This window comes from Sciurus carolinensis, chromosome 14, assembly GCF_902686445.1.
Source record: "Sciurus carolinensis chromosome 14, mSciCar1.2, whole genome shotgun sequence".
Classification (NCBI taxonomy): Eukaryota; Metazoa; Chordata; class Mammalia; order Rodentia; family Sciuridae; genus Sciurus; species Sciurus carolinensis.
In genome coordinates this window covers 327,266-351,523 of record NC_062226.1, presented here as the reverse complement: position 1 = coordinate 351,523, position 24,258 = coordinate 327,266, and the positions used below count along the sequence as shown (strand labels likewise).

The window sequence follows — 24,258 nt, the reverse complement described above, 5'->3', positions numbered from 1 at the left end:
AATGCTGCTCTATAGCACCATTTTTCTGTATTTCTGCTTCGAAATATGTTCACACTGATAGGCATTGCTAAATTCCAGCGTTGGTCCAGGAGCACATAGTTTATTTTGGTTTATTCCTCTGTTACTTTCTTCTTCAGATGGATTTGAAAAACTGTTCAGTGTCTTTTCATTAACTTGCAAGACAATATTTCTTCTAGGGCAAGTCTTTTTTTTTTTTTTTTTTTTTTTTAATCTTAGAATGTTTTAATTTTTCCTTTATGAAGATAGTTGGTGAGTATAGAGTTCTTGGTGGATATCTTTTTCTTCCCTTTTTCTGGGGTGTGGGGGACAGGCCTGTTAGAAAGGAACCCAGGGCCATGTGCACACTAGGCAAACACTACCACTGAACAGTACCTCCAGCTGACTGTACCTGGGGGCTGGAAGTCCCACAGGCATTCCGGGTGCAGCTTCTTAGCTCTCTTGCAGCACAGAAGTGTCCATGAACAGTACATCAATGAGTGGGTGAGGCTCTTTGCTAGTAAAGCTTCATGTGTGGAGGCTTGAACTTGAGTTTCTTGTAACTTTTGAGAAATTCATATTCATATGAATTATATATTTAAACCATGCTTAGCTTTTAGACTGTACAGAAGTGGGAGGTGAGCTGCAGCCTGCTAATGGACATACACTTAACTCTGTTTCAGAGGGATCTTATTCTTTGTCATGTACTTATTTTAATTATTTGTTGGTGTCTCAGTGACTGGACTGCAAACTCTTTGAAAGTGGGAACTTTAGCTTTATTAGTTTCCTACCATGTTGAATACTGCCTGGCACATTTTGCACAAACAGTAAATATTTTATAACTTAATGCAGAAGGGAAAGAGGCCAGCATTAGTGTGTGGTTTTATTTATTTACTTTTTAGTAGCCCAGGAATGCTTGCTTCTCAGTATAGACAGGAAGTATTAATTCATTCATGGGTACCTTCATTTCTGGAACAGATGTTTAATGCCAGATGTGGGCTTGGGAAAAAGGTGATCATAAGCCTGGTGCCTCCTTTCTGTTTGTGAAGGTGCTGGTTGGTGTTCTAGCTCTGAGAAATACAAGCATACTTTGGTAATTGCCATTACAAGAAGTGAGACAATGTTACAGGAACAGCAAGCAGCATATGCTTGGCCTCTTGGGATGGCAGAGAAAAGCTTCCTGGAGTTTTTTTCTGTTGCACAGAGATCACAGGTGTCTTTTTTTCCTCCGCTCAGGATTCCTAGTGGAATCTTGGGTAAAGCTGGTCAGCTGCCCATGTGTAGACCTGAGTGGAGAGGAGTCTGATCTCCAAAAAGGTTACTGTAGCTCCATGTGACTTTAGGCCTCTTTTTTTTTTGGGTGCTGGGGATCGAACCCAGGGCCTTGTGCTTACAAAGCAAGCACTCTACTGACTGAGCTATCTCCCCAGGCCCCGACTTTAGGCCTCTTGAAGTGTGGCCACATGGAACTGAGATGTGTCATGTCAAGTGCACACTGGATTTCAGAGACTTATGAGATATTTTGCATTTTTTGTCTAATTTATATTGTTTATATGTTGAAATACTAATGTTTAGATATATACTGAGTTAAATAAAATTTGTCAAAATTACTCTTGGGCTAGGGATGTGGCTCAGTGGTATAGTATTTGCCTAGCATGCATGAGGCCTTGGGTTTAATCCTCAGCACCATAATAAATAAATAAATAATTTAAAAAATTACCCCTATTTTTACTTTTTAAAATATGGATGCTAGAAAATTTAAAATAATATTTGTGGCTCCTACTATCTGTCTATTGGGCAGTGCTACCACAGCCTGAAGTTAACACAGTTCATTTTACCTGTGAACTGTCTAGGGGGAGAGTCCTGTCAAGGGTGATGGAGAGGATGAGGGATTGAATTTCCAGGAAGTGGAAGAGTGACAGTGCTAGGTGTGAGGAATGTTCCCATTGTGGACAAGAGGAGGGAGACTTAGGGAAGACTGGTTAGCACGTGAAGAGCTGGCTCAGAACCTGTGCAGTTGTTTGCAAACAAGGGTCAGAGCAGCCAGAAGCCAGTCCTGTGAGGGATGCATGTTGCCATTCTGTTGTGTATCTGCCAGCCGGCAAGGTGCATGTAATGAGCTGTCCTGTAGTCGGAGTCTTAGTTTGGGTCCCAGCATTGCCAAAGATGGAATGTTGGAGATTTTCTTCTTTGATGGTTTATTATCCTTAGAAAATGTGGGGAATTTATGTTCAGATTCTCTTTTATCTTCCTGTGAGTTAAATCCCAGTTACTCAGACTTCATTCTGCCTTTACTGTTTCCTGCACCATAGCTACCCTCTGAGCCCATTCCAGGCAAGCTTCTGTCTCCACCTCTCATTGGGCATCTTTCTGTGTGCTGGAAGACCAGGCCACCAAGCTTGGTGGAGCTGCTCTGTGCTAGCTTGGGTACTGGTGAGGATCTGAGACTGTCTCATGGGGTTTTTTTGCTCCTGGGCCTTGCAGGCCTGTTTGACCCTGTGTATCTTATGTGCTTAGAACCATGAAATGTTTCTGCTTATTGACAGAGCCTGTGTCCCGAAGGTATCTGCAGACAGTAACTCTCACTGAGAAATCTCTAAATGATATTTTAGTTTTCATAGTTTTATGATAGTGCTCTATCTGATTTTGCATGTTTTTTGCTTTTAAATCCTTACCTATCTAAAAATACCCCCCACAAAAGTCTTCATTGTTTAGCTTTTCCAGCAACGGGAAAGTAACTTAGTGTTTTAAATGTTTAGCATTTTGTCGTAGGCAGTGAATTGCTAAATATTAAACTGTACATCTGAGTAGTAGAGAAAATTTCTGAAAAATTTCCCCCAACATACTATTTTACAGTGTCAAAGCTATACAAGCACTCTAGATGAAGGGAGTCTTCCAACTAGATTGTCACTTCCTTTATCCCTCTTCTCTATAATGTGTTGTTTTTTTCTGAGCCATTGGGGAGTGGCAGATGTTGGAAACCTGCATCCCTAAGTTTTTCAGTGTGTATCTTGTCAGAACAAGTTCGTTTTTACAAAATTGCAGCACATGTAGGAAATGTTGATTCAGTACCGTTAATTTGTTTAAATTCAAATTTCCTCAGCTTATATCCCTTACAGATTTTTTTTAAAATTAGGGATAATGTATAGTATTTGGTTGTATATCCCTTTTATCTAATTTAATCTAGAATGTGCCCCTCCCCAGATCTTTCATGACATATACAGTTTTGAAGATATTAAACCATTTGCTCTGTAAAATCACTCACAGTCTGTATTGTCTGATTACTTTCTTAATGATTGTATTCAGGTTAAGTGCTTTTGACAAGAACACTATGTAAGTGATGTTGTGGGCTCTTGTGCTATGTCAGGAGGCATGTATTGGGGATTCCAATGCTGCCCTTTGCCCAGGTGGTGTGATGTCTTCTCACTGGTTTCTGCTGGGTAGGCCTGACCAGTCAGTAAATTTTTCCTGCCCTCCTTACCACCACTTTTTTCTAAAGAAGAGCTTGCTTCTCACTTGTACTGGTTTAGTATTACTGTACAGAATGTATTATATAGTAATGAATTTGTACTTGTTTAGTGTGTTAAGATCTGCTTTTGCCATTTGTCTTTTGATATTCAAATCATTCTATTTTGGCCAGTGGAAACCCTTCAAAAAAGATTCTGGATCTTTTTGATATGTCCCCAGTAGTCTTCTGAGCACCTTATTTGTGGGACAACAAAATTATTTTGTGCAATTCTCAGTAATTAAATCTGAAAATCTTGATGAAATAGCTACTTTCCTAGAAAGTACAGCTTACTGAAATTTCCCCAAGTAAAGATAGTGTATTAGTTTTCTATGACTTTGTAAAAAAAAAAAAAATTCCCCAAATTAACAGCTTGAAACAGCATGCTATTTCTTGGTTTCCATGAGTCAGGAGTCCAGGCTGTGTCTTTGAAGGCAGAGTCTCATCTGTGATCATGGATGTCTCAAGGTTCACTTGGAGCAGGGTCTCCTTCTAAGCTTGCTGTCTGTCTGTCCTCTCCTGTCCCTTCGTCCATTCACCATCTATCTGTCTCTGTCCATTTGTCTGTTTGGCATTCCATCCAGCCAATTTATCCATCCATTCATCCATCCTGTCTGTTCCATCTATTCCCTTGTCTGTTCATCCTTCCATTCATCTAGTCAGTTATCTACCATATATCATATCCTATCTCTTCTGTCTATCCACCCTTCTTTTCTGTCTCTTCACCATTTTTCTTTTTCTTTTTAGTTGTAGGTGGACATAATACCTTTATTTTATTTATTTTTATGTGGTGCTAAGGATCAAACCCAGTACCTCATCCAGGTAAGCACTCTGCCACTGAGCTACAACCCCAGCCCCTCCCCTCCATTTTCCCCTTTATCTTTTCTCTTTGTTTATCTGTTTGTCCGTCCGTCCATCCATCCATCCATCCATTCTATCATGTCTGTTCCATCCATCTGTCTGAATATATTCATCCATCCTGTTTATCATCTCATTGATCTTTAATATTTATTTAGGAACTAGGGATTGAACCCAGGGGTGCTTACCATTGAATTACCTCCCCAGACCCTTTCATTTTTTATTTTGAGATAGGGTCTTGCTAAGTTACTGAGAGTCTTGCTACATTGCTGAGGCTGGCCTCGAACTTGTCATCTTCTGCCTCAGCCTCCTGAGTTACTAGGATTACATGCACCACTATGCGTGGCTGCTCTTTAATATTTTATTGGTGAAGTTGAGCAATGCAGCTGGACAAGAGACCTACTGGAGCAAAAGAAATTTAAAAAAAATGAGTAATAGAACTATTTGCAAATGAAATGAACTGGAAAACCTGAGAGTCAGTGCTAAAATATAGACAATGAAATCATTCAAAGGACTGATATAAAAACTGATATATAAAAAAAAAAAATCAATAGCCTTAGCCCAGTTTGGTGATGCATGCCTGTAATCCCAGTGATTTGGGAGCCTGAGGCAGGAGGATTGCAAGGTCCTAAGTAACTTAGACCCTGTCTCAAAATTTTAAAAAAGAGATGGGACTGTAGCTCAGTGATAACCCGCCCCCCCAATCCCCAGTAACCCCCCCAAAAAAATCAGTAGCTTTTATATGTATAGAATAGTAACCCCATTTACATAGTAACACAAAAAATAAACTACTTTGAAACAGGTTTTGTAAGGTATGCAAAACTTTGTGAGGAATGCTGTAACATTCTTGCTCTTGAAACAAAAGACTTGAACCATGGAAAGACTCTTGTTCTTGAGTGTCAAAGATACTTGTTTGCTGGAGTTAGTATAAAAACTTACCTTTTTCCCTGTAAAAATGCCATTAAGGAATCATTCTTAGTCCTGTGATTTTTCCTCATATCTCACATTCAGTTAGTCCAACAGAAAGTCCCACATATTCTACTCTCAGAACCTGCCCCATTTCTCTCATCACTGTCCCCCACAATGGCTTCACCGCTGGGTCTAAGCCATCACTATATCTTGCTCAGATTACAGTCACCCTTTAACTGCTTCCATGCTACATCTACCTGTTACAGCTTAAGTGTGTTCTCCCAAAGTTTATGCATTGGAACCTTAATTCCCTAAATGCAATAGGGAGGCTACCCTGGTGGGGGCTTGTTTGGGTTGTGGGGTAGAGCCTCAGGAGTGGATTAATGCCTTTTCCTGCTCATCCTTTCACTTTGTGCCATGAGTTGAAGCTGCACAAGGCCCTCACCAGAAGCCATGCAGGTGCTGACAGCATGCTCTTGGACTTCCCAACCTCCAGAACCATGAACCATAATAAACCTATGTTCTTTACAATCACCATTCTTGGTCTTCTGTTATAACCACAGAAACAGACTCAGGCACCACCCTTTCTATCCTCCACTTGAAAAGCCAGGCTGGTCCTGGTTTAGCTGTTCTGTAGTTTTTTGCAAAAATGTTACTGTTGGGGGAAGGTGGGTATTAGTGGATTGAATGGTGTCCTCTCAGATTTAAGTTCACTGGAACCCCAGAATGTGACCTTCTGGGGACAAAGGGTCTTTAATTAAGAAGCTTGAGATGAAGTTGTAAGGAGAGGACACAGACAGAAGACTCAAGGAGGAAGACATGACAGTGGAGGCAGAGATTGGAGCAAAGCATCTATGAACTGAAGGCGGCCAAAGATTGCCACAACTGGAAGAGGTGAGGTAGAATTTTTCCCTAAGCACTTCAGAGGGAGTGTGGCCCTGTCACAGCTTGATTTCAGACTCTGGCCTCCAACATGGTGAAAATACAGATAAATTGACACCCAGCTTGCAGTATTTTGTTACGGCAACCCTACGAGACTCACGCGCTAGACAAAGTATATACAGGACCTCTGATTGCTTACAACTGCACATCAGTTCACAGCGACCTCAGTAAGAGGGAACTGTTCTAGGGACCGTTGCTCTGTTTCCTCAGTAGTTATACCTCTTGCACTTGCATCTGCAAGGTATGACGTTCCAATTTTTTCACATTCTTGCTGGTGCTTATCATTGTTCAACTTTTTGTTTTTAACCGTTCTTTTGGTTGTGAAGTGTTGTCTCATTGTGGTTTTGATTTGCATTTCCCTAATGACTAATGATATTGCACTTATTGCCCCTATGTATATCTTCTGTGGAGAAGTGTCTGTTTAGATTCTTTGTTTGCTTTAATTTTTATTTATTTACTTTTTGAGGGAATCAAACCCAGGACCTTGTGCATGCTGGGCACTTTGCTCATTTTTAATTGGGTTGTCTTTATTATTGAGTTGTATTCTTTACATATTGTAGATACATTCTTTATCAGATACATGACTTATAAATATTGCTCCCATTGCTTTTATTTTCTTGATATGTTCTTTGAGTACAAACATTGTTAATTTTAATGAGTCCTAATTTATACATTTCTCATGTTGCTTTTGGTGTCCTATGTGCTTTGGGTGCCCTAAGAAACAATTGCAAATCCAAGGTTATGAAGATTTTTGGTGCCAGGGATTAATTGAACTCAGAGGCACTTGACCATTGTTTGAGTCACATCCCCGGCCCTATTTTGTATTTAATTTAGAGACAGGGTCTCACTGAGTCACTTAGCACCTCACTTTTGCTGAGGCTGGCTTTGAACTCATGATCCTCCTGCCTCAACCTCCCCAGCTCCTGGGATTACAGACGTGTACCACTGTGCCCAGCTCTCAGCCCTATTTTTATTTTTAAATTTTGAGATGATCTGGCTAAGTTGCTGAGGCCTTCAAACCTACTTTCTTCCTGCCTCAGCCTCCTGAGTCGCAGGGATTACAGGTGTACAGATGTGCCCCACTGTGCTTGGTCCAACTGTATACTTTTGTGTATGACTGTCTGTTGTCCTAGTACCACTTGTTGAAAAGATTGTCTTTTCATCATCGAATGATCTAGGTTGAACTTCAGTTGGCCACACATGTAAGGGTTTAGTTCTGTTCGTCCAGTTCTGCTCCATTGATAAGATGTCCTTCTGCCAGTACCACACTGTTGTGATCACTTAAATTTTGTAGTAAGTTTTGAAATGGGGACTTGTGAGTCTTCCCAGTTTGTCTTTCAAGATTATTTTGGCTGTTGTGGGTCTGTCAGTTTATACAACAAAATAGTTGGGGCATGGAGGCATGGAACAAACCTGGGGCTTCAAGTAAAGGCTGGGCCTGCTGTAGCTGTAGACTCGTTACCTGATGGACAGACGTGGGGATGTACTGCATGTGCACAGTGAGGTGCCTGGTGTGTGTGGGTGGAGCCTGCAGTGTGTGCTGGTTAGGTCTGATTATAGACAAGACCCTAGTTTCATTGTGGGTGGTGGGCTCATGGATGCTTATGACATGACTAGAAATTTTTAAGTGATATCCAGCATGGAGCAGAGGTTTCATGTTCAGAGCTGGATCCATAAATGCCCAGTATACTTGTGGTCTCAATGAAGAAAGAAAAAAAAAAAGTTAAATAATAAGAAAAGGTGCACCTTGCAGATTGAAAGATTCCCACCTCCATTTTTGCTTTCAAATCTTACAAACATCACACTACTAATCATTGCTTCTAAAAAGATGTTCATGCATACATCAGCATCTCTGCTCTCTTACAACTGATGGAGCAGTTGTGTCCTGGCTTGTCTCTGTAGCCCCCTGCAAGCACACCAGCCTTTCTTATGCTTTTCAAGAGCTTTCTGGTGTTGCCTTATAGGGATCCAATGATTTATATAACTGGCACTCTCTTGGTGCATATATTTAGATCTTCAAGCTAGAAAGAAGAGTGAGTGTATGCCCTTGCTACATATGGTTTGGGGAACTTTGCAAGTCTATCTGTAAATTATAGAATTGCTCAGCCAATGGGTAAGCATTTAAAACATTTGATACACATTGTCAACTTGCTCCAATAGAGGGATTTTTAAAAAATATTTTTAGTTGTAGATGGATGCAGTACTTTTATTTACTTATTTTTATGTGGTGCTGGGGATTGTACCCAGTGCCTCACACTTGCCAGGCAAGCAGTCTACTGCTGAGCCACAACTCTAGCTGCCCACAGAGGTTTTGCTAATTATTTTTTTTATTGGGGGGGGGCTACCAGGAATTGAACTTGAGTGCACTCAACCACTGAGCCACATCCCCAGCTCTGTTTTGTATTTTATTTAGAGACAGGGTCTCACTGAATTGCTTAGTGCCTTGCTCTTGTTGAGGCTGTCTTTCAACTCACGATCTTTCTTCTTCAACCTCCCAAGCTGCTGGGATTACAAGTGTGCGCCACCGTATCTGGCTGGTTTTGTTAATTTTATGACATCAAGACTATATGAGGGGGACTGGGGTTGTAGCTCAGTGGTAGAGCACTTGCCTGACATGCGTGAGGCACTGGGTTCAATCCTCAGCACCACATAGAAATATAAAGAAATAAAATAAAGTTATTTTTAAAAAAAGGAATATATGAGGGGCTGGAGTTGTGGCTCAGTGGTAGAGCACTTTCCTGGCATATGTGAGGCCCTGGGTTCAATCCTTAGCACTGCATATAAATAAATAAAATGAAAGATCCATGGACAACTAAAAAAATATTTTAAAAAAGAATATATGAGAATTGCTAATTTATACTCTTCATATTAGCAGACTTTAAAATTTTTTACCAATTTGATAGGCAGAAAATGATATCTTTGTTGCTTTAAATATATTTTTTAAGTTGCATTTTTTTGCCTTTATGGGAAATTTTATAATTTGCATAAACAAAAATATATAAAAATGTAAGGGACAGTGAATAACTATAAACATTACTAACTGGCCACTTTTGGCATGTAGTAAAAGTAAAATTCAAGACACATAAACCCTTCATAAGTCACTTTCTTCTACTACAGTCAGGAAAGTTGCTAGGTAAACATTTTTAGGAATTAGTATCTGTAAGGAGAAGATTCAGATCATTTTAGACACACTTGCCTTCTCTTGATAACCAAATATCACTATCTCAGTTTAAAACAAATTGGAAGGAAGAAGTCACTGTAGCATATTTTAGAGCTGTTAATAAACCTTAATTTATGGTGACATTACATACTGATGAGACTCCTTTAAACACTAAGTTACATGGTTTACACCCATGAATAAAATTATTGCCTTCACATAGTATGAACCACCATACCACGAATATACATAAAGATTCCTAAGAAGTGTCTGTCCTTCCTAAATTCTTCAAATTTCAGTTGAGCTTTCACTTGATCTTTGAACTTCCAGTTGAAATTTTTCAGTTTTCTGTTGAAGAACTCAGTTCATGCATACTGACAATAGATAGATTTCTGTGACGTTTTGTTATAGATTTCTGCACATCTAAACTATATCTTGGATAAATTTAAGATTGAAAATTTATGGTGCATGCCTATAATCCCAGTGGCTCAGGAGGCTGAGGCAGGAGGATCACGAGTTCAAAGCCAGCCTCAGCAAAAGTGAGGTGCTAAGCAACTCAGTGAGACCCTGTCTCTAAATTAAATACAAAATAGGACTGGGGGTGTGACTCAGTTGTCAAGTGCCCCTGAGTTCGATTCTTGGTACAAAAAAAAAAAAAAGATTGAAAACTTAATGCTATTTAGAAGGCTGTTAATATAACTATTGATTTTTGAGTTTTTTTTTTTTTTTTTTTTTTTTTTTCTCGGTGCTGGGGTTTGAATCCAGGGCCTTGTGCTTTGAAGGCAAGCACTCTACCAACTGAGCTATCTCCCCAGCCCATAACTATTGATTTTTAAAAGCCCTTTTAAGTTTGTTCTTGATAGTGGGGCACTTAACCACTGAGCTACATCACCAGTCCTTTTTACTTTTTGAGATAGCATCTTGCTAAGTTGCTGAAGCTGGCATCAAACTTGCAGTTGTTTTGCCTCAGCCTACCAAATTGCTGGAATTACGGGTGTGGTACCAACTCACCCGGCTTGAAAAAGGTTTTAAGGTCAGCATTTCCAAAACACTCCATGCATTCATCTTTATCCACATTTAGTTGTAAGTCAAAGTCATAGACATTTCATGAGGTTCTGCATGTTTAGAAATGTTTTCAAAACTCACTTCGTATTATATAACTTTTGTAAAGATTGCAAATAACTCAGGAGGTAAGAGAAATAGCCAACCAGGTTACTACTTCAAAATGGTGAATGAGACAAGTAACTAATTTCATTATGTTACCATGTTAACTTCTTCTGTTGGCTTCAACCTACTCTATACACCAGTTCCTACCCAGCTATGCCTGCAGGAGGCATTAAGGACTGAATGAGTGACATAACCAGAATGCTATGCGGATAATCACTAGGTATTACCATCTGAATACAAATAATAATAAATCCATTCTTTAACTAGTGTCAACATTATGAGCATAGCTGGTTATTTAATTTGAATAACTACTGACTTTCATTAAAAAAAAAAAAAAAGAAAGAAAAAGAAAGGAAACTCAGGGTATTGCTCAGAGGTAGAGTACTTGCCTAGCATGCCCTGTGCTCAAACCCTAGCACCTATTAATATTTGGTGTAGTAAATTCAGATACTTTTCCATAAAACATTTTCAATAAAAGGAAAATTTAGGCTGCTTCCATCTTGTTCCTTTTATTATACAGTGAACCATGTTTAGTGTGAAATTAATGGTTAAATTAAATACAAAGCATAAAATGCAAGGCATAACATGAGAAAATCTGGGAGTCAGTCCTCATTTTAATCTGAGATTGTAGGCTCAAGCTACCCTTAACAACTTACCTATTTTTTTTTTTTAACAAATGCACAAACAACAGAAAGTTAACTCTTCTTAATTGATTAGACCTCTAGAATGTCCTTAACTTTTTAAAAAGATCATTTTAAAATCAGTGCACTGCGCAGAGTGTGTAGTTCAGTGGTAGAGTGCTTGCCTAGCAGGCACAAGGCCTTGGGTTCAATGCCCAGCAACGTAAAAAGAAACCAAAGCCCTGGGCTGCAGTTGTGGCTCAGTGGTAGAGCACTTACCTTGCATGTGTGAGGCACTGTGTTCGATCTTCAGTACCACATAAAAATAAATAAATAAAATAAAGGTATTGGGTCCATCTATAACAAAAATAAATAAATAAATAAACCCCACAAAAACCCGAAATACTGATTTCAACACCCAGCAAAAGCATAGTGCAAATACATAAATTTCATATATGACTTTTGCTACTTAGAGCCTAAGAATGAAGAAATATTTCTCCTTTCCAGATAACTTAATAATTTAAAATATAAATAATTGTTTCAAGTCTCACTAAATAGAGAATGTGAAAGTCCTGGTATTAAAAAAAATAAAGCTTGGATTTGAAGTTTGGTAGTCATTTCATTCTATTGTGGGACAGAGACTGACTTTTGTTTGCTTTCCATAATTACTTTCCAGTCTTCCTCCATTTCAAAATTAAGATTCACATATGAACTGGACACCACTGTTTCTGGTTGATCTGTAAGAACAGTGGAATCATCCTGAAGCTTATTCTGTTGGTATTGTCTTTCTGCTTCTTCAGACATCCTGTTTTCTTCCTCCTCCTTTATCGGTAATACTCATCAATGGTATTTTGGGAGATTGATACCCAAAACAGATTTGATCTTCTCTCCCAAGGAAGTCACACATTCAGGGGGTTGATGTGGCAGCCTGAAGCATGTAAAACCATAAGTTGGGGCCCCAGGTAAGTTTAGTTGAACCAGTAGTAGGCAAAATGTCTTTCTTTTCTAGTACATCAACTTTATCTTTATCTGTACTGTATTCTTCCATTGTTTGACCACTAACAAAGTAGATGTCCGTCCTTGGGACTTTCTTCTTTTTTTCCTATAATGTCTAGTTCTACATTTTCTTTTCTTTTTTCTTTCTTTCTTTCTTTTTTTTTTTTTTTTTTCAACTTTTTTCAGTTGTAGATGAACCCAGTACGTTTATTTATTTTTATGCAGTGCTTAGCATTGAACCCAGTGCCTCACACATGCTAGGCAAGCAAGCGCTCTACCACTGAGCCACAACCCCAGCCCCGTTCTACATTTTCAAAGCCTCTTTCATCTGCCATGCTGAGTCTCAATACCATAGCTCCTGACACAGCGGCTGCTTCCATACTGCCCACCGGCTTCCCAGTCCATTGCTGTCATCATTGCCAGGGGGCTCTTGCATTTATTATTGTTAGTCATGTATTTTCCTTCAGTTTGCTTTTTCTGTCCTTTTGTATATTTTAAAGTAGGGAGCTGGAGGTGAGGGGTGAGCCAGTGGGTAAGGTTGTCTTCTGTTTTTTCTATGGGTGGCAGGTAAGTGCGCAAGTGACCATGTTCTGTCACCTTAAGATGGATCAGTTACGTTATGTTTTCTGCACCTGAATTCTAGTCTGATGTTAAGGAGAAATCACTTGTCACTCATTTTTCTGATGGGTTAATATATCGACTTGCTCCTTCCTCGACTGTCTTGGGGTCCAGCCTGGCCCATGATGGCCAGATGGCCAGTTGGGTTAGGGTTGGCTTAGGCACAGCTGAGTGGCCCTTCTTTTCTAGACCTTCCATGTGGCTGCTCTTGCACAGTCTGCAGCAGTATTGCACCAAAAAGAAAGTGGGTATGTGTGTGTTACAGAATAGCATTTACATACAAAGGTTAGTGTGTTAGCTTTTGGATGCTGTGGCCAAGTGACCAAAATAGCTGACAAGATCAACTTATAGGAGGAAAGCTTATTTTGGCTCATGTTTCAGAGGTCTCAGTCTGTAGATGACTGACTGCACTGCTTTGGGCCCAAGGTAGAAGAGTGTGGCAAAGGAAAACTGTTCAGCTGGTGGCAGCCAGGAAGCGGGCTGGGTGGGGGAAGGGGCCGGGGCTGCGGGGAGCATGCATCCTTCCAGGACATTCCCCCAGTGCCCACCTCCTCCAGCCACACCCCACTGACCCACTCCCCACCCAGTCAGTCCACTCAGACTAGGATGGACTGATGAGGTCACAGCCGTCACGGGCTCAGTTGTCCCACCTCTGAACGTTTCCTGCATCAGCACAGCAGCTCTGGGGACATCTCGTAATTTTACAAGTTACAGAAAACCCAGTTACATTATTTAAAAATTATTGCTACCTCTTTTTTTTTTTTTTTAATATATGACTTAAGCAATTTATTATTTTGGGTTAAGAGCTGCCTTGGTCTGGGTTACTGTTAAAAGAGCCTCCTCTCAAGGGAAATTTGGGTCTGGGACTGGTGGGATATGTGGGAGAGGTCTGAGTATGAGGAGGCCGCTGTCCAGATAGTTTTTCCTGGAGCTCCACCTGGAGGACTGGCCTTGTTGGCATTGGGCAGGAGCCTGTGGGCTTGTCCATTGTGCTGCCAGTCTGGGCTCTTGGCCGGGAGGTAAGTTGCTCTGGAGGCCAGTTCCTGTGGCAGTGCTGGAAGTTATTTTCTGTTCCCCCAGACTTGTTTCAAAGTTCTCTGGGGTTTTTTTGTTGGTGCTATTTAAACAAAGCTAACCCTGATTAAGATTGTTTTGTTTGGTGAGCTTTGTTAGTAGTTTCTGTGGAGAGACCCTTCTCCATTTTTAGCATGAAAACATCCAAGCAGATGGTTTCTTTTTGAGAAAGCTCCAGTTGTTCAAACGTGTGCGATCCTTGGAGGCCCAAGTTCCTGAGCTGACCACATGTGACTGGAGCTTTTGCTGCCTGGCACAGCCTCCATCTCAGGGAATGGCTGCAACTCTGGCAGGGCTAGTGAGCTTGCCCGGCGTGATGGAGCCTCAGAGGAGCTGCAGTTAAGCTGCTGTGATTTCTCTGCAGTTGGCCATAGTAACACCTACTCCAGAACAGGAGGGCGGAATTTGGTAGAGGTACCTGCAAGGACCATGGCATCTTACCTGTCCTCTTTTGTTTGGTTCCTCCTCTATACAGGTGCTCCAAGCTGGGGGCAGGGCTGGTAGAGCAGGGGTGCTTGCTGCTTGCTGCATTTTTTGGGGGGTCACCTTCTTGTCCCCTCACTGCCAGAATTGCCCTTTTTTATTGTCCAGCCATCTGATGCACACTTTCTTGGGAGTGAGGTGGGAGATTTTGAGAGATAATGAGGCCAGTTCCATACTTGCTCTGTGGCAGGAAGAAGCACATAACTTTGTCACTTCTGCTGATGACAAACTAGTGATTTTCATCTTGTTCAACATTTATAGTGTACTTGGAACTTTTTGCTGACTGACATCGTCATCTTCCTCTTCCTTCTCCTTGGCAGCCTCAGTGGTGGTAGGGGTGAGGCTGGGAGGAGTGACTGACTGTGCAGGATCCTGGGCTCTAGGAACCAAAGACCTGTGCTTTGCTAGGAGGGACTGACGTGCTGTGCAATGACTCCCTTCTGGGCAAGCTGCAAAGGGGAAACATCTGTCCATCTGGGTATGAAAATGACACTGACCACTCACAGGAGACTTGGGGATAGTGTCCCTGAGCCCTTTCAGTTCATGTGTTCAGGTTGTGCATGACTTCATCTGGCTGGTTGATGGGTAGACTCCATTTTCCTTGTAGTGACAGAGAAAGGATGATGCAGCGAGAGGCGGAAACCCAAGGCAGCAGAGCAACCACTTGGGTTTTCTAAGCAATTCCATAGAAAAACAAGACAGTGTGTGGACAAGTGCTAGGTGCATCTTGCAGAAGGACCCAGCGGGGGCTGTGTTTTTACTTATTTATTTATTTATTGTGAATGATGGATCAGACAGATGGGTTTGTACTGTGCCTGTTCTAGAATGTATTCTTGGAACAAAAGGGTGGGGGAGGGTAGGCTACTTTCACAGATCTGAGGGAACTCAGCTCAATGCACAGTGCACAGTGTAATGAGGAAGTGGAACAATAGGGACCGTTCCTTTGTGCCTGCTCTTGAAATGGAACTGGGTGGAGGCCACTGGTGAGCCCAGGCAGTACTGTTGCTCACGCGTCCTCGGCAGTGGTGATGTCTTGGGATGCTGTGCCCTGGAAAATGGCACTGTTTTGGGTAGTGTTTCTGAGAGGAATTGTTCAGTCAGGTGTGCAAACATGCCGATGCCGGAACTTATTTTACACCTGTGACAAATTTTAATGGTGTTTAATGTTAGCAGCTCAACCCTTAAGGGATTGTGTGTTCTAATCTTTTCTGAGTCAGGAATATTGTATTTTGGAGGAGCTAAGTCCCTAGACCCTGCTGAAGTCATGCTCTGTGCACCTGACAGGTTCTGGCCCTCCTCCTCTTTAATATTTTTTTTTAGTTGTCAATGGATCTTTTATTTTATTTATTTATATGTGGTTCTGAGTATCAAACCCAGGGCCTCACACATGCCAGGCAAGTGCTCTACCACTGAGCCACAACTCCAGCCCCTGGCCCTCCTCTTCTTCCTTGTGCTTCATGGGGGTCCCTTTGGGGACTGGTCTTGAAGGGCACTATTGGTAGGTGCAGGACTATAGCCACAGGTGTAGATAGAGAGAGGTTGGGCACATGGGGAAGCAGGTGGGGCAGGGTGCAGCTCAGGTAGGTATTTGCTTTCCATTTAAGATAATTTTATTTTATTTTTTTGTACCAGGGATTGACCCCAGGGGTGCTTAACCACTGAATCACATCGCTAGCCCTTTTTATATTTTATTTAAAGACAGGGTTTCAATGAGTTGCGTAGGGCCTCGCTAAATTACTGGCTTTGAACTAGTGATCCTCCTGCCTCAACCTCCTGAACTCCTGGGATTCAGGCTTGCACCACCACGCTTGGCTTAGGTAATTTTAGAGATGGAGGGGTGATAGAAGATTTTTAGTGTTGCAGATTTTTATCTTTTGCTTAAAGCACTATGGGATCTGCTGTGGATCATCCCATTATGGGAAAAATACAATATAATCAAGGAGAAGTTGTTTCAAGTGAAGTAAAAGTTTTGGTGAGTTTTTTAAATTAGAACTATTTGCAGTCAAAGCTTTGAATTTTAAGAGAAAGAGGGCAAACTGTGTGTGGCTGTGTAATGGTCTGGGTTTTTTAGCATCAGAAATCTGGTGGGAATTTGTCTTATTTAAAGTATTGGTAGCTTGCTTAATTTTATAGAATCCAGAAAAGAACTTGTCCAAATTAGTCCCACCTTTAGGGCAGATCACCTTTTAAGAATTACAGTAGCCCATAGAACCTCTTAGAGGACTGCACTATTTTATAGACTTTTTTCTTTTCTTAAGAAAGGTGAGAGAATGTTGCAAATGAGAGCTCTTAACTGCTTTATAAACCTTTTACAGAATGATTTTTCTTTTTTTTTTTTCCTGCCTTGGGGAAGAAGCAGGACCAGTGGTGAGACAGGTAGATAAAGGTAAACCAGAGGAAGAATAGGAGTGCTGGTGGCTTTGAGTGCTGGGTGGTCATGCCTAGGAGACTGACTGACCTTGGGACTTCTAGCCTCCCAGGAGAGGAAATTCCCCTCCCTTTCTTCCTTGACTTTTAATGCAGGTACAATAGTATCATCTGTGGTCTTCTGTGACTAGTGTCTTTCTTGAGTCTGAGCTTACTGTTTTCAGGGTTCGGGGTTAGTGCATGTTGTGGTGTGTTGCACTTTCTCCTTCCTTTTACAGCTGACTAATACTCCTTGATTTGGATAGATCACATTATTGTCCATTCGTCAGGTCATGGACACTCAGATTGATTCCCCTTATTTATTTATTTATTTTTTGCTGTTATGAATAATGCTGCTGTAAACATTTGTATACACTTGTGTTTTCTTTTTTTTTTTTTTTTTTTGGGTACCAGGGATTGAACCCAAGGGCACTTAACCACTGAGCCACATCATCAGCTTTTTTTATTTTGTGGCAGGGTTTCACTAAGTTGTCCAGACTGTCTTCAAACTTGCGATCCTTCTGCCTCAGCTTCCCAAATGCTGAGATTACAGGCATGGGCCACTGTACCCAGCCCTTGGGCACAAAAGTTTTTAGTTTTGATAGAAGTTGAGTTTATCTTTTTTGTTGTTGTTGGCTTATATGAAAGTCCTTAACTCCTGCTGTGACTGCTCATCTGGTCCTTTGTCCCTGCGTTCTTCCCCTGCCCTGCACCTTCACCTTTTTTGCTCTCTTTGGAGCATTGCATCAGCATACTAAGGTGCTAACCTCCTCTCTACCCCTAGCCCCATTAATTCTTTCTGTCCTACTTCCCACTAGTTCTACTCATTTCTTTGCACCAAACTCAGATATTTGTGTGTATTCATGTGTGTCCACCCTTTCCCATTCTGCCTGAAGTTCTTATCCCTGGAGCCAGCCCTAACACCAATACAGCCTCCTGGTTAAGGATGTCCCTGCTAGATCATTGGAGGACTCTTCTGGGCAGATCCAGCCCCCTCTCCTGGTGCTGTCCCTCCCTCTTTTTCCCCTGACCCTACAGTATTCTCATTTGGTCCTGGTCCTTGCTGACCTTGCCACCCAGTGCTGGTGAATACTAATAGCTCAGCCTCCTTCTGCCTCATTTCCTGTGTTCACCTATGTGCTCATGTCCCCTTCCCTCCACAGGGGTCTTTGGCAACCACTAAACTTCATGGTCTTCCTGCCTGTCTCCCTACACCTGGCCTTTCCCCAGGAGAACCCTTTGCTTCCCTTCCAGTTGCTTCAGCCTTGACCTCATTCCACTGTCCCATCTGAGCCTGCCTCTCCTGATGGCCTGCCTGGTCACCTGTCCTTGGAGGCTGGTTTGCAGCACAGCAGCCCCCCAAATTGGTAAGTCCTATGGTCACTCTTGACATCTGTCCTTCCTCCCCTGTACTTACAGCTCCATGGCTTGAGAAGGGTCTGGGTCCTGCTTTGCTTCTCCGAGGGAGGACATTTTTGGGGTGTGGCAGGGCTCTCCCAGTTTGTCTCGTAGAGTTTCCTGGTTATTTCCTGGTGCTAGACTGTAGTGGACATTGTAGCCTGTGCTGGCAGCTCCTTTCCTGCTGACCGGACCTCTTTTGGCTTGGGCTGTCAATGGACTTTTTCCTGTCCACTGCAGGTTCAATGCTGTGCATGTTGTCGAGGGTGACAGGGTGGTCCTGGCCAGTGCACAAACATAATGAAGTTTTTTACAGTAGAGAAACTAATAGAAAATATAATTTATTTGTAATTTAATTCATATGATTAATGCTCATTGCTTTAAACAATAAATAGTAACAACCTGAAGGGGAGATGACCCTGAACCTAGATAATGCCCCCCAAAACAAAGCAGCCCCAAAGAACTGCATCATATGCTTGTGATCAATATGAATTAGAATATCAGCCCTGTAGCACTACCAGCCCAGGCCTTACCCCTCCCACATGTGACTGTGCAGACTGGGGCCCTTCCATCCTCCAGCAGCAATGGACCCTACCCATTCTCCTCAGCAGAGCTCCACCAGCATACGCTGCAGCAGGCTAGAACCACCTTCATACCAGCACAGACCCCCATCTGCCTTCAGTGCAGAGCACTCTTTCTACAGGCTGCATGTCATGTATGGTCCTGGCACAGATCTAGTGCAGGAGATGTGAGGCAGGACGTATGTAAAATAGTACCACTCTTAACCTGTTTGTTTGCAGTGCTGACGAGTGCTTACCACTGAGCTATACTGCCAGCTCTCTTACCTGTTTTTTGTTTTAAAGAATAGTTACTTTTCATAAAAATATTTTTGTTACCATGTCATGAGGATTTTTTTGGTTATTTTTAGAGGAAATGATATTAAAAATGTTCTCAGTTTTGTTTTTTTTTTGTACCAGGTATTGAACTCAGGGGCACTCAACCACTGAGCCACATCCCCAGCCCTATTTTTGTATTTTATTTAGAGACAGGGTCTCACTGAGTTGCTTAGTGCCTCAAGTTGCTGAAGCTGACTTTGAACCTGCAGTCCTCCTGCTTTAGCCTCCTGAGCCACTGGGATTACAGGCATGTGCCACCATGCCCGGCTGTTCTCAGTTTTAAAGTGGCACAACTAACATGCTGCCATTGTAAGATGGTGAATGTCAAAGCCATAACCATGTGAGCAAAACTGCAGGGTGCTCAGTACTGTGGAGTGTGCGATGACCCTGAGCCTGGAAAGCTTGAGAACTGCTGCTTTATGGAAGCACTTGCAGCATGGGAACAAACTAAACAAGCGAGATGCTTGCTGCCCTTAAGTTCTAATAACATATAGACCTTATGTTCTGATCAGGAATAAATTTGACTTTTTTGTTACAAGCTTTCAAATACCATCTCTTTTGGTTTTACCAACTTTTACCATGCTTTTTTTTTAATCAGCCGAGATTTTGAATGAAATTCAGCCAGAGGTGCATGTTTCCCATGCCTTCTCAATCCTTATACAGAGCAGCATTGTGGAAAGTAGTTTTGAAAACCCTCCAGTACCAGCAGGAATAAGAACCTTTCTGATTACAAGTTCTTTAGCTTTCATTTTCATCTCTGTGGTTTTCTGTGTGCAGCCTGCACTTACTCCTTTAGCCACGAGGTGGCGCCCTTGTTCCAGCAAGCTGAAGGCTGTTGCAGTTTGGGAGATTTCCTAGGAAAGAAGGGGCTGACTGCAGTTTTATGAGCACCACCTTTGAAAATTTTTTATTATTTTCCCCTGCCAGTGTAAGTTACAGTGGTCAGCAAAGAGCCCTGTCTTCCTTCTAGGTCACACGGCCTCATCTAAATGAACAGTGACATCCTAGAATGTGTGGGAATTCCCCCCACCCTCCCCAGATGTTTGTTGAGCACTTGTAATTTGTTTGCTAGTGTGGCCAACTTTTTCCAGGGCTTACGATCTACCACCCCTCTACTTGTTCTTTTTATGTTGGTAGTGTTTCAGGTAGGATTGAGGTGAAGTTATACTTCTGACCTGAAAAAAAGAATAGGGTTCTCTTTTTGGCATAACATTTCTGTCCATTTCTCTTTCTTCTGTGCTGGGCCTTGGTGTGTGTCTTTTCTATGGGCTGGTGCTCATGCTGCAGGTCTCTTCATAGAATAAACCAGGTTGCTGCTCGGTGAGGAGCTGAGGGCTGGTGAGTTCAGAATAGTCTCAGCAACTTAGACACTGTCTCAAAATAAAAATAAAAGGACTGGGGGATATATCTCAGTGATCAAGTGCCCCTGGGTTTCATTCCTACAAATTATACAGCCAAAAGAAATTAAGCTGTATCACAATCTTTGCTGGAATCCATCAAAGAACATTAAAATGATATCAGTTAAATTCTACAGTAGAAGATCTCAGTATTCTCTCTTTCCTGGCTTTCCTGCACTGTGCAGTCTAACTCAGAATCTCCCAGTAGGCAGATACTCCCAAGTGTTCCTGATTCTCAGCTTTAAGGCCTTTTCATCGCCTTTGCTGTTCTGCCCAGTTTCAAAAGCTAGCTGAGCTTGTCTGTGGCTCTACTGTGCATATTGGTCAGTGTCTCTAGAAAAGAGCCAGTGAGTTGTGTGTCGACACAGGAGAGAAGTGGTTCATGGGATTATGGAGGCTGAGTCAACTTCCATGGCAGGGTGCCTGTGGGTGGAGACTGGTGGGATGGCTCAGTCTAAGTCCTGCTGTCCCAAACCAGGGGAGCTGATGGTGTAATTCTCAGTCTGATGTCAGAGGTCTGAGAGACTTGCTATGGTGCAAGTCCTGGAATCAGAAGGGCAAGATCCTGCAACTCTGGTGCCCTTGGCGAGGAAGGAATGTGTCCAACTCCAGGAGAGGGAGCACAATGATCCTCCTCCTCCTCCTCCTCCTCCTCCTTTTCCTTCTTCTCCCTTCTTCTTCTTTCTTCCTTCTTCTTCTTCTTCTTCTTCCTTCTTCTTCTTCTTTCTTCTTTCTTCCTCCTCTTCCTCTTCCTCCTCTTCTTCCTCTTCCTCTTCCTCCTCTTCCTCCTCCTCCTCCTCCTCCTCCTCCTTCTCCCTTCTCCCCCTCCCTCCTCCCTTCTCCCCTTTTTCTTCTCCTCCTCCTCCTCCTTCTCCTCCTCCTTCTCCTGCTTCTCCTCCTTCTCCTCCTTCTCCTCCCTCTTCTTCCCCTCCTCCTTCCCCTCCTTCTCCTCCTCTTCCTCCTTCTCCTTCTTCTTTTTTTTTTTTTTTTTTTTTTTGCCTTCCTTTTGGAGTATCTGGGATCACAGGTGTGCACCACCATGTCTTATGACTAGGTTATTCCTTAATCCAGTCAGGATGACACTAAAATTAACCATCTGTTTTCATCAGCTTTTTGGTTGCTGTGACCAGAAGACATGACAAGAATAATCAGAGGAGGAAAATTTTATTTTGGAGCTTATGGTTTCGTGGTCAGTCCTTAGATGGTCAACTCTGTTCCTTGGGGCCTGACACGAGGTAGAACATCCTGGTGGAAGTGTATGGCAGAGGAAAGCAGCTGGGGACATGGTACTAGGAAGCAGAGAGAGAGAGTTGTGTTCAACAAGGACAAAATATGTACCCCACAGACATACCCCCAGGGAACCATCTCCTCCAGCCACACCCTACCTGCTACATTTACCACCCAGTTAATCCTCTATGAGGGAATTAATTCACTCATTGTGTTAAGGCTCTTGTAACCCAATCTCCTAACCTCCAAAACACTCTTGCATTGTCTCACACATGAGCTTTTGGTGGACACCTCATCTCTAAACTGTAACACCATCACACATGCGTCATTATGCAGTCTTCCTATGATGGCATGACTCATCCCTTGATGTAGAGGCCTGTGGTTTATATTTAATCACCATTTTAAAATGTATTCTTTCAGCAGTTACAGAATACTGTTGTGCACCAGATATTGTGCTAGGTGCTGGAACTGTGAAGATGAGTCAACCAAAGTACATGTTTCTTAGGGTTTCCTCCTGCCTAGATGTGTACAGCTCATGATGTGCTGGAAGAGCCAGGTGACCTTACAAGGCTCAGGGGTGTGTTGGAGCCACAGAGAAGCAGAAATTGCATCCAGGGCTCCAGACTGCCAGGCTCAGTCTGGGAATTTTTTTGTGTGTGTGTGTGTGTGTGTGGTGCAGGGGATCGAACCCAGGGCCTTGGCTTGCGAGGCAGACACTCTACCAACTGAGCTATATCCCCAGCCCTCAGTCTGGGAATTTTAAGTAGCGTGTATAGTACCATAAGGACTATACTCCATAGTTGGACCATAAAGATTTGATAGACTGTTTTTGGACCTGAAAATTATTGGACTAGGTTAGGGATCCACAAACTTTTTCTGTAAAGGATCCAAGTGTGCAGACCACATACAATCTCTTTTGCATATTCTTTTTTATAACTTAAAGTAAAAACTGTTCTTTGCTTGTGGAAGTAAGTTGTCTATACCCCTGGCCTAGTTTGTTTCCATGTCATGAAGTATGAGCTTGAGCTTGTTGGCAGTGGTGAGCTACTGAGTTTTTAAAGATTATGGGAAGGTCATAATTTTAGAAGGCTAATTTTAACTGCACAGTATATACTAGGCTGAAGAGAAAGAAGCGCGTTAGAAGAAGGAGTTGGTAGAAGATTCCTTTTACCCTTAACTTTAGGGAGGTTATGACTTAAAATAAGAAAGGGGCAGTGCAACTTGGTAGCAAAAGAAGGAGGCAGACATGGTGACCAGAGGATGAGCGCTGTGGGAGGGTGCAGAGCAGTGAAGCTGACCTGGAAATCCTTGTCTGGTGACACAGTTAATCTGATGTTCAGATGAACCAGCAAGAGTGGGTGGAATAGCTCTGCTATGATGGTTATGAAGTGACATTATGCACATCTTTAATAATGTTGAGTGGAACATAGATGATAAGCCAGTGGGTCACACAGTCCATTAATGTAAAGATCTGTGAGGGAAATACTAAGATGTCTGTTGTTGGTGACAGGGTTATGGGTGATTGTTATTTTTTCTTGTTTGTCATTTTTTTTTTCTCCTGATTGTGCTGGCTAGGGCCTCTATTACAGTGTTGCAGTGCTAACAGACATGGCAAGAATGGGTGGCCTTCCTTGTCTTGTTCCTGACCTTTGAGGAAGTATTATGTCTTTCAAAAACATAAAGCCACTAAGTATGTTAGCTATAAGTTTTTCATGGATAATTTTATCAGGTTGAGAGTTTTTATCATGAAAGAAGTTTGTCAAATACTTTTTCTACATTTGTTATGATCATATAGTTTTTGTGCTATATTCTACCGATATGATTTATTATGTTAGTTGCTTTTCAGGTGTTAAACCCACCTTGCATCTGGGATAAACCCCAGTTAGTCCTGGATCTATGTATCATCTCTTCAGCATGTTGCTGTAATCATTTGAGAATATTTTGTTTGGGATTGCCAAGTCTGTTTATGAGAGAACTGATCTGTAGTTTTTATAGCAGTTATCTTTGTCTTGCTTTGTTTTCTGTGTAATGCCATCCTCATTGAAGGATTTGTGATCTATCAATGCCAGCAGAATTGAGCAGTGTCAGGTATGTCTGTTGACCGTTTGGGAATGCCTGTTTAATTGTTTTGCCCATTCTTTTTTTTTGTTGTTGTTGTTTTTTTAATTGGTTGTAGTTATTTTTTTGTAGAGTTAAGAGTAATAGTAAAGTCATCATCATACTTAGCTGCATACATCATGCATTTTTTCCTAAAGTTTGTTTCATCATATAAATGTGCAATATTTTGGAAGTTAAATCGCTTTTCCTTTGGGATTTCTGTTCTTAGGAGTTCCTTATTTCAGACTTGTGAAGTGTTTTCCTTGCTGCTTTTGTGTTTTTATTGTTTTATATTTAGCCATTCCATTCAATAGTATACATTTCCCAAAACATTTCCCCCAGTGGTTACCCTGTTACTTGTCTCAATGACTATTAATTATCTTCTTTTCGTACTGATTTGAAACGTTCCTTTTTCTTATACAGTATTTATTTTCTCTCCCTCACTCCCTCCTTTCTCTCTGTCTCTCTCTTTCTTTCTTGGTCGTACTGGGGATTGAAACCAAGGCCTTGT

General features: G+C 41.9%; 1 protein-coding gene and 1 pseudogene across 1 annotated transcript in view; one reads left to right on the top strand and one right to left on the bottom strand.

The window, feature by feature from the left end:
- Ehmt1 (euchromatic histone lysine methyltransferase 1) overlaps positions 1-24,258 on the top strand; it is a 149,375-nt gene that overhangs the window by 11,623 nt on the left and 113,494 nt on the right.
- On the bottom strand, positions 11,780-12,531 carry LOC124964742 (protein FAM177A1-like; annotated as a pseudogene).